The sequence below is a fragment of the Denticeps clupeoides genome, chromosome 1 (assembly GCF_900700375.1).
Source record: "Denticeps clupeoides chromosome 1, fDenClu1.1, whole genome shotgun sequence".
NCBI lineage: Eukaryota > Metazoa > Chordata > Actinopteri > Clupeiformes > Denticipitidae > Denticeps > Denticeps clupeoides.
Window position 1 is genome coordinate 28,219,408 of NC_041707.1, and position 9,817 is coordinate 28,229,224.

Genomic DNA, 9,817 nt, shown 5'->3' on the forward strand with positions numbered 1-9,817 from the left:
ATAATGCAACATTTACCAATAGAACCACCTCTAATAACCACCTCTGAGCAGATCAGCGTCTCTACCTGTGTGGAGAGTGGGATGAGCCCCTACACTGAACAGCCCAGAATATAATTTGCACATTGCAACAGCAACAAAAAGCTTTACTGTTAGTGCTTGCTACAGGCTTTAACCATCCAGTAAAACTGGGGTCTTTCTCTTATCCATTTTGGTAAGTCTGATTGCGATGTTGTGTATGGTTACTCTTGTGTCCTTCAGAACTGCAACTCCACCATGCCAATCCGAGCTTAAACCACTCATCATTGTCTACTTTGTGTGTCATTGTGTGTTGATTGGCTGTAAAAGGCATGTGAGATGACTGCACATAAACAAACCCAGGTATGTCTGTGCAGCCAGTTGAAATCTGTACCTTGTCTAAAACGTTATGGTACAAATACGATAATCATTGAACGTCTGGTAACACTGCTACTGTAGCACTACATCATCATGTGTTGTGTACACACACACACCAACTGGACAAAAGAGAAAAAGCATTTTACAATAATTATATTGTAATTATTTTGTCTTTATTGAATTTAAAAAACAACAAACTTTCATCATCATGATCATCTTGTTCTTTGATTTCTTTTTATTAAAAAAAAAAATTCTCAATAACATGTTGATTTACCATGCGTAATTCAACCCCCCCATCTCCACCCCCTCTTTACCTAATTTTTCTTTTCTCCATCTGTCCATTCTCCCATTCACACAAATTCATTTTAACAGAGCAACAGTGATCCTACTTTTAGCCTTCTGACCACCATAAATTTCACCTAATTTAACTCAACCACAAAAACATAGAAAAATAGAAACATAGCCAAATAGCTCACTGAACAGAGTTTGTGTGTACCCCATGACAAAATACTGCAACCACCCCTTTTTGGATCTGCTTAGCTTGGTTGATTTTCAAAAATTCTACGTTTTCAACAAATAGTTATAATGGTGGTAAATAGGGAGATAGAAATAAACAAAAAATAACAGTCAGTTATATTCTATGATTGATGGGTGTAAAACCTTTCATAGTAACAGTTGATAGTGAGTTAAGGTAAAGTCCTATTGCTCTCTGAAAGTGTAATATGGGGAAAGTGAGGTACTGCAGTAAAGTGATGTGATAGAGATTAAACATTGATGTACATTCAGAATTTGGCTTTCAGCATGCGGATGTTTTGTACCATCAACAAAATGGTATTGAGAGAAAATAGTCTATGTAATGGGTAGTCTTTCACCCTCTTATAGTCTCTGAGAAAGCAGCACTCCAGTGACCTCGACAGCAATGATGCATCTGGCCAGCATACTTATAATAATATCAATTATGTGAAGGTGCTTGAGCAGAAAGTTTTTTTAGTACGGGTCAAAAGTGCAGGCTAAAGTAAGGTTATCTGTGTTGTGGATGGTCTCCCAATAACATTGGCATAATTTTTGTGCAAATTCTTCTCCATGTATCCTGAAACATTGTTGCTGCTGAGACCTGTCATGTTGTCTGCAAATCTGATGATGCAGTTGAAGTCACCAGTGTAAAGAGCACAAAATTGACTCACAGCTGCGTTATAGCTGCACAGCCGAGATTACTTCTAGAAGGTAACTGGAGAGCTGTGAAGGTGCTCATCAAAAGGCAGGAGAACTGCTTTCTTAGTAAATAAAAGTGCATCTCCATGTGTGTAAGGTGTATAGAAAAGATGGAAAATTGTACAGTTTGATGGCGCTATAATGAAATAACCAATAACTTCACATTCTGTGTGTTTATGTATTTAAAAAATAATCATGTACAGGAACACAGAACTGTATATCTTTTATTAGTAGCTCTCTCTGTGTGAGTATGTTTTTTTACATCCCCACAAAGGACATTGTCATGTTATTTTAGTACAGTGCACCAGAATCTTTTAGTTTTAAAATAGTTTTCTGCCTCCCGCACTGGTGGGCCAGTGACTACTAATGAGGCCATAACTTACACATTACCAAACTTACTTCAAAAGTCAGGGTATGATAGTGGCACTGTTACAGTGTTGGCATGGTTGTGCAAATGAATTAAACATGGCATTAGTAATACTGAACACAGGAAACTGAAATGTGATAAAAAAAAAAAAACATGATATGAAATACACAATACAGTACAACTATAAGTCACATATATATCATAAATCTGATCTTTACTCAGTTTGACTTATTGAGAGAAAAAGCAAAAGCAGTGGGATCTATCTAAAGCCTCCAGCTTTGTTGTAGCCAAAGTCAGCTAAAAGGCTCAGGCATGACAGTGTGTGCTCCTGCCTAATGTGTTATACTGGACCTCATATGTGGATGTGTCCCTGAGCAGATTAAGGCCATGCAGTGTAAGACTATACCTGTTCATTGTAATCCCATCAGATCAGTGTCCTTCTGCTTAAAGCATACAGCCTCAGTCACAGAAGATCATGGCACAAATGCAGATTTATCAATCACTCCATAATGAAAACAGCAAACAACAACAACAATAATAATAGTAAAATCAGCCTAGTGGGTAACATTCACAACAAAATCACAGGTTAAAAGTCTACTTACTACCATTGTGTCCCTAAGCAAGACATTTACCTTGAGTTGCTCCAGGGGGACAGTTTAGTAACTACTAAAGTTGCTGGATAAGGGTCTCAGATAAATGTTATGAATGTAAATGTAATAAAATGTGTTCTAAAATCATCATAGCAACAGCAGTTTAGCTATGATGTGCTATTATGGAATTGTGACAGGGGGAAATGTGACCCTGACAAACAATAGAAACATCATTAAAAAAATGTTAAATATAATAATACCTAATTAAAAATACATTATGAGAATTGCTTAGAAACGGGGCACCATGTGGGCAGCACATAGCAGTACTAAATGGAGTAGGAGTAGGTACCATAATCAAAAAGATCTTTGACTACCCCTCACTCCTACTGTAATTATATTTTACCATGAGACTAAGTGAGTTATCTTAACTTAATGAAGGGAATTTTGAATTCTGAAACAAAGTAAAATTGTACCTCATTTTATACCTACAAGTTGTCTGCTTTTCCTTTCCACAAAACATTTGTGCCTTGTTGTGTTCTATAGCTATAGCAAATGCTGTTAAGCACAAACATCTACTAGAATGCATTGTTTTCCTCGTGCTATATAAACACATGATTACTGTACATGAGCTGGAGAATGTGCTTTTGGGTCACATTACAGAAAAGTGTGTGTTTTGCATTTCATTAGTAGGCTGCTGAAAAATAAGCCAGATGTACTTCAATAGATGTACTTAATTAATAGGTGAACTGTGATGACCTTCAGCCTGTGCAGTTTGATGGGATCCATACGGAGTTGATGAGCTCTCTGTCTCCTGCTTACTTCCGTTTCACTGATGATACACATTAAGATAACTGAAATTCAGCTATGATCCAAACTTTTAATGGTAACAATCCAAAGTGGTCTCTTGTTACAGATTCTCCACCATGGAACTCTACCAAGAGGTGGTCACACATTGAGTAATAATATGTTTTGCTTCAACCCTTCCCTTGCAGTCCAAAGCTCACATTTTGTACCTGTGGCAAAGCATGAAGTTTCTCAAGACAATTGTGGCAATAGAGGCAGCAATGACAGCCACCCCACCCCCAAGAAGACATTGATGGATTCTAGGAGTTCCCAACCCTAACACCAATAAAACATGCTCCTGGCTAGGGTCTCTCCATTCCTTAAGGGTCAACTCTGTTAAAAGCATGATACTAAGGCTAAACACAATTAAAGAGCTGTGGTAATTGGGGTTGCAGGGATTAACTGGTTTGACGATTAACCTCAGTGTGAAACGTTGCGGTTAATCTACTGTCAAGACTTCCCCAACATTGCATAAAAAAATACACTGACATTGAACGGCGTGAGCATCTCAAGCGGATCATGGCAGAAGGACAATGAGAGACAACCAACAATGGGACTACTCCACCTAAGAAGCACTTGAAGTCTCCTGTGTGAGGATATTTTGGATATTTAAAGGTGTGGCACATTGCACCGCCACGTGACACTCGTGTTCAAAGGTAAAATTTGTTGAACTTTGACCACTATGCACATGACACATAACCAATAGAATCAGTGCCCAGAGATCTACAACATGACATTATTGTCTTACTTGGTGTTAGAAAACCAAACATTTTTGTGCAGAAATATAGAACCTCATGGCGAGAGCAGCGTATCCTGCGTTCAGTTTGAAATCACCTTAAAGCTGCCATAATTCACCACTTAAGAGGAGTTTTTCTAAAACAGTGGCGTAAAATTAGTATTTTTATAATCAAACGCTGTAAAACAATTGTAGAGTGTTCAGCATTAGTGGCATGTTTCACCTCTCAGCTCGTCCTTTAAGGCTGAACTCACAAACGTGGAGATGCTGACCTTTTTGCACTTCAACAAAAGCTTTAATGTAGACAGGTTTTAAAATAATTTCCTTGGTTTTTATTGTCACTGCATTTAAGGTAAGAATTTTGGCAGCAATAAATGAGTTGTGCTACAATAGATGTATACAGCAATTAGTTTTATGTACACATTATATTTTTCTAATTGTCTAAAAAGCTCAAATAAATGGTTATACTTTTATTTAATGTTTGTGTGATTTTCTAAATGTTAATACAGCTGTAAAATCTATTCATGTAAAATAATTAGTTAATCGTGAAAATCAGAATTATTTCTCTGACAATAATTGTACTGACAAAATTTCTAATCATTGCAATTCTAGTGGTAATGTGACTTTAAAGTAAGTGCTTAGAGTGACCATACATTCGAAAAATGGATGAAAATTAGTGTACTATGCCAATTGTCTTTGGCATAATCGTATTTTCTTCAAAACATTGAAAACTGTCTTTAGGGTCTATTAAAAGCAAGATTACTGCAATATCTATGACATCATATAGAAATAGGCCAGTTCCATACCCCTGGGAAAAATGAGTTTGTCTTCCCATTTCAGCTGTCGCTTGAGTCTTTGGGGAACACAAAACTGTCACTACAGCTGTTGTGTGCAGTTCTCCACATTTTTGTCTTTGAAACATTCTCCACCATGTGCAAAGACATGGTGGAGACAGTTTAATGTAAGGAGCGTGTAAGGCTTCAATTGTAAAATAGGATAAGTTGTAAATTAGGTAAACAGATATAACAATCCATGAGGACATAATGTCAATGAGCATTAATGGTTTAACCAGAACAACATTCTATTGGAACCTAAGACTAATTGTTTTTATAATGGGTTTCTTTACATGTATGCACACATAACAGTTGTTTCCTATCAAAATAAGGTTGTTTCTAAATAACCCAAAACTTTTGAATGGTATTGTAGATCCTGATGAATAGATTTTTGGACCAAATGTGTATGCAAAAATATTGTTTTTGATGTCCCTGTATCACCAGTTAAAAAATTGCAATATCTTGCTGCATCAATATTTTCTAACACACCTAATGCTATTATTGATTAAGTATGTGGTGAGTAGTGCGTTTGTGGTGTAAATATTGTCCAGTGCATGGTGAAAGCAAATCATAAAACCATATTAATGTGAACAGAGGCACAATGACTTACATCCTCTCAGCAAGTGTGCCGTTCTGCTAGGAGTTTTGTCAGCTATGTCATTCACAACAATCACAGCTGTCACAGCTGGAGACCCATGCCAGGAAAGGTATTATGATGCATGGGTGAAGCGCACTGACAGCCGAAGAGTGTCTCCCAGCTGCATACAAGTTGTTTATTTGCAAAAGCAGGGCATCTCATTTACTTCAGGATTAAGCTTGAACAAGAGCCTTAGGCCAGCAGTAATGCACCGGCCCGGGCCTTCCCGTCAGAGGAAACAGATCCATATCTCCCTATATTGACTCACTGAGCACTCAGATGGGCTGTGGTAATCTTAGAGTCTGGTTTCATTTGGCACTGGTATGCGACATGGGACAGGCTAAAATCTGCGGGTGGTTGCGTGGCTGCTGGAACAGGCACCTTTACTTGTGCTGCAAGTGTATCATGTGAAAGGGAGGCCTAGTAAGTGTAATTAAACAGCACAGCTGAATCTTTGCATTTTTAGATTGAGTCTGAAATTATCCTAACCACAACCCCTAGCAGCTAAAAAAAATGTTTTTTTCACTGTACAAGGACTCAATGACTGAAAAAACTGAAATTCATAAATTATGTACACCGAGTACACAATAAATGTAACAGTGATATTTTAATGGAGATTGTGTAGTTTAATTTAGATTTTACAATAATTATACCAACAAATTCTAAACTCCAAGGCGCTTGTTGATTAAAAACTGGTAACCGAGTGTCCTCTCTGAATGCTTCTGAATCATAAATGAATAAACAGGCCTTTCAGCAGCTCCTTACATGTGTTACAGGAAGATTCACACCTTAATGGGTGTCTACTTGTTAAAATGAAACATTTGGCATATTTCAGTGATTTATATTTATATTTTTTACATATCGGGCAGCAATGGTTGACGTATGTACAGTGTAATTGTGTTAAGGCATTAGTTAATTAGGTGAATTGCTATGTTATCCATATTAATAAGTGATTGGACTGTGAAAAGCAGTTGGGTGTAGGCAAGAGTCCCTTAAATCCCTGCCTGTGTGCATAGAGAATCTGTGTTTTCCCACCCCTTTCCCACCTACTCATCCCCTCAGAGCTGCACCGAGGAGCATAAATTGAATTACAGCACCACCAGCCAGTGGAAGTGGCGCTGCACTTCAGCCAGTTGACTCTCTGGTAGGAGAATGGAGATTGTGTAGAAACGCTTTTCATGTTACTGTATTCGATATGTTGATGGATCTTTTGCTAATGAAATTTGAATGCATCCCTGAAGGCTACAAAGACTTTTGCAGAGGCTTAGACATGCTAAGGCACGTGACAACTGTGTACAGCAATGTGTTGCACTTGGAATTCAAGACATGCAAAAAACATTACTACAAAGTAACATCTGATTCTAAAGCAGCTCTTTTTAAAGAGATGATTCCACCCTGAAGATATCATCTGCATCCTCTCAACCAACCAGATTACCAACACTCCAATCCAACAGCAAACGTTCAGCCTGCAGATTTACTCCGAGTTCTCAACAGGACAAAAATCCCATTTCAGTTTGTTCTTCTCATACCACAACAGGCAATGTGGAACGTTATCTTGTCTCAAAACCAGGCAGCTCTGATCCGTTTTCCTAAAATGCCCAGACTAGGCAAATACTAATCACCTTTAATCTGCGCCGGCAGATCAGCACTGCCCACATTCAAGCCTGTGTTTATGGCACTTTACACACACACACACACACACACACACACACACACACACACACACACACACACACACACACACACACATAGTGACGTTCACAGGCCACCAGCACACAAAAAAAGAACCTTCACCCCTCCAACACCGCCTCCTTCCCCAACATCAAAGATATTACCATTAAAATTCAGGATCGGATTAGCACACCGACCACCGACCTCAAATTCCCGCTTGTGAAAAAACATATTCAAACCTTTGTGAGCTTTCTTGAGAATGTGAGCTTTCCTTTCTTCTATTTTTGACCTTGAAATGTACCTGCAGCCAAGGTTTGAAATTGGCATGCTCATTAACAAAGGGAAATGAAATGAATCCCTATTCCGGTTGCCAGGGGGTCTCCTACTAGCGTTATAATCTTTAAAGTGAACTGTAAAAATAGCATTAATGGCGGAGCGGGTGCAGTGAAGCAGCAGCAGTGCAGCATCGAGGCAGGAAAAGTTTACCTTGCAGAAGGAACCTTGCCAGCCCCGCTCAGAGCTCCGAGGGTCACGGGAATCGAATTTTCTCACATTCCATCGTTTTCCAGCTTTCACCGTTTCCGTTTTGCCCCTTTAGACTTTCTCCAAATGATCTGGGTTCAAATCCGCAAAGCCCATATCATCGCGCAAATTAACAATCCGTTTTTTGTCGCCTCGGAGGAAAATCAAATCCAAACAGCTCGTGTCTGAGATCCACTCAGATTCCTGCACGGTGACACTGTTCCATTCTCCCTTCGCCCGTAACCGTGCCACGCCGCACCGGGATCGTTCCTCCGCATTAGAACTGGGTCTGTTGTGAGCAGAACGCTGCTCTTCGCGGCTGAGGGCGGTCGTTTGACTAGGATTGGAGAGTCACAGCGGATTTCACCACCGTGCCGCGGTACTACTTGCCCCGGACACACAAGCACATACAGCGACTTAATCCCGGGAGCGAGCGATCGCCCGGCGCGTCGTTCGAATCGCTCAACGGAGTGCTCCAGCAACTGCTCCCGACGGAGAATATTTTCCTTCTGTATTTTCCAAGTTGGTTTCCAGAATATACCAGAATGACGATATTCTGTCAAATAAGAGTGTAAAAAAGATCAGGGAAAAAAATGTAAATATATATTTATATATATCTATTTTCGGAATGATTTTCGGGCCCGAAAATCATTCTGTTTAAAAAATAATCAGCTCTGTTTAAAAAACTAGAGAGGTGCCTCAGCCGCTGCAGAATGGGGTAACAGCAGGAAAATATGGTGGAAGTCATCGCGGATTGGCTCAGGCTGACGTTGCTCCTTCTGGATCTGTATATCATCCCGCAAATCCGGTTAAAATCGCGGCGACCCAGCCTCAGCATTAGCATGCTTCTAAACGAGGAGTGACACAACTCGCACGAGGGTACTTCAGACTGTTTAATCCTTTAAAAACTATGCTTGGTTCGGAAAACTACGTAAATATTTCATATCTGTAAAGCGGTGTGGCAGTATGGTTTTGTGCACTATGGGAGTAAAATCCTTCTACAACGTCCCAGTCGCAGATTTCCATTCACAGTGGGAAGACAATTGAGAAGACACAGGATTTACTTGCAACCTGTCATCTTCTAGTCGACAGCATCAAAGTGTTAGCTTTATTTGACATTGATCCTCTTGTGGGCATGAATTGATGTGATTCTTTTTGCTGCTGTTCAGCAATGTTGTATCGGTCAGTGTTTTAAATTTCAGTTTTATGCATATTGCTATGGGCTGCTCAGTACCATGGACACCTCCCAGGCTCAGTGTTCCAATGGTAGATGGTTGTAAAAATGTAACAATGTCAGTATGCTCAATTTCCAAAAACATACAGAGCAACCAATGTTATAATTTTATTTTTACATCTTAAAACTATGTTACAATGGTTGCACAAGGTGTTGAAATAATGTTCAGTCTGTCAACAGTGTTTTAATTTTCCCAAAATTCAACAGTAATCTATTCTTAGTCCAGATCCCTCATGTATCAACACATCCACACCTACATTTACATTTACATTTACGGCATTTGGCAGACGCCCTTATCCAGAGCGACTTACAACGTGCTTTCAAGTTACCATCGATGAAGAGATCAATTCCGGTTCACTAGGACCCCAACTATGAATACATCTATTTAATTCACTCTGTTGTAGATTCTGTACACAAAGTTCGACAACAAGAAAATTACAATTTAATCTAAATATTCTTTAAAGAGGAAGGTCTTGAGCTGTCGTTTGAACCTATTTCAAATTGCACCTTGAGCGCCTTTGTTCTTTGCTAACCTCACCCTGGACAAGATAATCTCATCTAGGATGTAAACATTGCAGGCATGTAAGTATGTTAGACATCAGTGTGTGCAATCTTAATCAGGCCATAGCGCATGAGACAGCACTGTTGAAGCCAGCTCTAGAGCAAATCTCAACACTTTTAACCCATCGGGGAATTAAGGTGCAAACAAATTGAATTAGGGTTAGAAATACTGCTTCTGTTAACTCTACCAGTTCTTGTTATTTTACTAATTGTTTTTA

The 9,817-nt window shown here is 39.2% G+C and overlaps 1 protein-coding gene across 4 annotated transcripts in view; it reads right to left on the bottom strand.

The window, feature by feature from the left end:
• lrfn5a (leucine rich repeat and fibronectin type III domain containing 5a) overlaps nucleotides 1-8,669 on the bottom strand; it is an 84,896-nt gene extending 76,227 nt beyond the window's left edge. Inside the window, exon 1 of one of the 4 annotated variants that reach the window (XM_028982133.1) lies at nucleotides 7,769-8,669. The gene's annotated coding sequence lies outside the window, so the exon portion shown is untranslated. The remainder of the gene's footprint in view (nucleotides 1-7,768) is intronic. The other 3 variants (XM_028982142.1, XM_028982116.1, XM_028982107.1) reach the window with 3 other exon arrangements.
• Nucleotides 8,670-9,817: the final 1,148 nt, after the last annotated feature.